Raw genomic sequence first — 3,438 nt, 5'->3', positions numbered from 1 at the left:
TACTGTACCAAGGAAACTTTTGAACAGCTATGAGAAAGGTTCAGCTTGAACTTTAGATATAGCATAAATCAAATAGCATTTAAAAGATTTCTTCAGGCAGAAAGAAGAACAATGTCTGCCCACAAGCCAATGCTTGCTGCTATGGATACATCTATCTATCACCTTTACTTAAATCAAACTGTATCTTACGTAATAGATATAAGAATTAAAAGTTTAGATTGTTCCTTCAGGTAGTTCTGTTCTAATGATTGAGAGAAAAATGTACTAGTTAATCATGAACATTAATAATAATATACTCTATAAGATTTTTCTGCTTCGCCTAACCACAGAAATTTAACTCCCTGCTACCTTAACTACAAAGTATAATCAAGTGCCAAAATAAAAAGTATAAAAGTTGTACTCAATCACAATAAAACGGAACAGTGTCACACCGCCTCTGAGTTGTGTAGTCGACTGTCTCCCGCGCCGACGCCTTGCCCGCCTTCGGGGCCCCCTGGATCCTGTCGTGGCTGGACCACGGCAGTTTACCAATTAAAAAAAAACTGAGGAGTTTTATTATTCAGACTAAGAGCTAGTTAGGGAGAAAGAAAATTGATAAACGGGTTCATTGATTGCTTCTCATTTTGTCCCTTACTGGCGTTTTGCTTGATTCTAACTGGAAGGAGTTTGACCCTGTCTTCCTGTGCACTTGATTTTGAATCAGCAAAATTGAAAGACTAATATTTCTTTCACAGCCGCTCTGGCCACATAGGTACACGCTGTGCACTCACCCTGACATCACAAGCTTTCTTGCAGGAATTTAAATGAAAACTTATCTCCCAATGTCAGATTTCAGGAAGGACCTCTTTGCTCTTTTATTGAAAAAGAAACATGTGACTGGGCAACACTCTTTTCATGGATTCTCTTGAAATTAAGGCATTTGATAACAGAATTTATTTCTCTGTCAGAAAACTGGGCAACAAACACTAGAGAAAAAGCATGAGTTATGTGCAGTTACTGTTTAGACTTCTTTGATACTCATCTCTTTATACATTTTAAATTATTTTAAATTTACATGCTGTTAATTTGGGTGCACAGTTCTGTGTATTTTAACATGTATGTATGTACGTGTATCCACCAACACAAGCAGGGCCAAAAACGTTCCCCCCACCCCAAAAACTCCCTCATGTGCCTTTTGTTGTCAAACACTCTCCCAACCCTCAGGCCCTGGCACCCACTGTTCTTTCTCTCTTCCTAGTTTTGCCTTTCCAGAAGGTCATATAAATGCAATCATGTAGGCTGTAACTTTATAAGACTGATTTCTTTCGTGGATCCATCTATGTTTCTGGGTGTATAACTAATTTGTTCCTTTTTATATCTGAGTAGTATTCCATTGTATAAATGTATCACCATTTGTTTATCCACTCACTCACTGAAAGATGCTTAGGTTGCTTCTAGTTTGGGGAAGTTACGAATAGAGCTCCTATAAAGGTCTCTTCATTTTAATTCATAAAACTGTAATGCTGTTTATTTCAAAACTACTTACTTTATCAGCAGAAGTATTAAGCTTTTGATACTTGATATCGATTGAAAGCATTTATTCTAGTAGCTTTGGGGGGCTTAATGAGCATTTCCTTTGCATTATCATTTTCATTAGATAAATATCTTTTACAAAGTAAACTACTGTGACTTTATATGACCCCACAAACTATGACAACTCAAGGCAAAGTAAAATCAAATTCATGTAATAGATACATATACAGTAAAGCAGTGGTTTAGAGCAGGGAAATTTTACACATGATCTGAAGATGGAGAGATGAAAATAAAATTTTGTTTTAATTTGATGCATTTTGGTTTGACATCAGAAAGTACTCAACATGTTGGCAACTAGAGATGAACAAGAAATGGCATGAACTTGTCGATATGTTTTTGGCATCCTCGGGGGTAATTTTGGGTACAGAAAGAACTGTCAGATGTTTATTTTGGCTTTACATTTGAATTTTCAATATATGAAAGTTACAAATACTAAATCTTTTATCTTCTTATTAAAGTTGAGGTTAAAGATCTCGTTTTTCTTATACATCTAGCAACTCTATGGCATCATCTTTGGATAAAACTTGATCCCATTTACTAACTTAGTTAATTAACCATCTTCAAATCTTTTTTACTGTATTTTTAAGTGGAAGATAACTGATTTCCCTTCAAAGTATTTTCATTGTCTGAATTAACAACAAAAAATTCCTGAATGTTAAGTAATTAAGGGAATCTGATAAATTTACAAAAGAAGCAAAATTTAAGTTCTCTTAGTCATCTCTACATGGCGAATAAGCTTAGTAAGACTTTATCCTTGAATCACAAGTCTAAATTAGTATTTAGTTGCACATTTTAAATTGCTGTTACACAGCTGAACGTCCAATAGGTCAAATTCTCTCTCTGTCTTTTTTTTTTAGGTCAAATTCTCTTAACTCTTCCGAGAACATAAAGTATCAAATATGTACATATCTCACTTAATAAATTTCATATTAATAATATGGTTTTGATTCTCATGAAGTTTTTGATATTTAATTCTAAATGATAAATCTTTCCTAAGAGACATTTATCTACAGGTGGAGATAGCTACCATGCCAGTTAACTGAGGTTACTCAGGCCAGGGGCTCCAGGTGTTGTGCCCGCCAGCCCCCAATAGACACACGGACCACCAGAAATCAGTGAGTTATAGGAAACACACTCTTTATTCAGCCAATTGGGTCTGCCAGGGGTACGCAGACCCCAAATTAAGCAGCCCTGAAAGGTAGAGGTACAGGGTTTTTAAGCCCTAAACACCATTCCTCATTCTGTCTGCACACAAAAGTCTATTATTCTTCTATTTACTAACTGCCAACCCACAGGTAGGTTGTGCAAGTGGGGATACAGAAGCAGGAAGCTCATTGTTAGAATGTTATGTTCTCATGGGTGATAACCTATGTTCCCATGGGCGATAGCCAAGCAATAATTTTCCAGCCAGCACATTCCCCACTGGCCGAAGCAGAAAATCAAATCCTTGATTCTTCATGCGGAATTTGCTCATAGCCTCTATTTCGTAATAGAATCAATTCTCTTCCTTATATATGCAAACAAGAAATTAAAGAAACATAGGCCAAAAGATAACAAGAGAAGGAGGATGATTAAAGGTCCAGCTACAGCAGATAGGAGGGTTGTTAGCCATGGCGACCAACTGAACATCCTATGAAACCAGTTATTTGATTCTAGTCTTTGTTTTTCCCTGGCATCTAAATTTCTCTGTACTAGTAGTAAACTTTCTCTAATTATTCCAGAATTATTGGCATAGAAGCAACAGGTTTCACCTAGAGCCATACATAATCCATCTTGTTTTAGGAATAATAAATCTAAACCTCTTTTATTTTGGAGGACTATTTCTGTTAGTGAATTGATTTGAAGTTCTAGCCTGCTGCTGGTGTC

The sequence above is a fragment of the Pteropus alecto genome, unplaced genomic scaffold (genome assembly GCF_000325575.1).
Source record: "Pteropus alecto unplaced genomic scaffold, ASM32557v1 scaffold66, whole genome shotgun sequence".
Classification (NCBI taxonomy): Eukaryota; Metazoa; Chordata; class Mammalia; order Chiroptera; family Pteropodidae; genus Pteropus; species Pteropus alecto.
Note: the sequence above shows the minus strand (reverse complement) of the source record.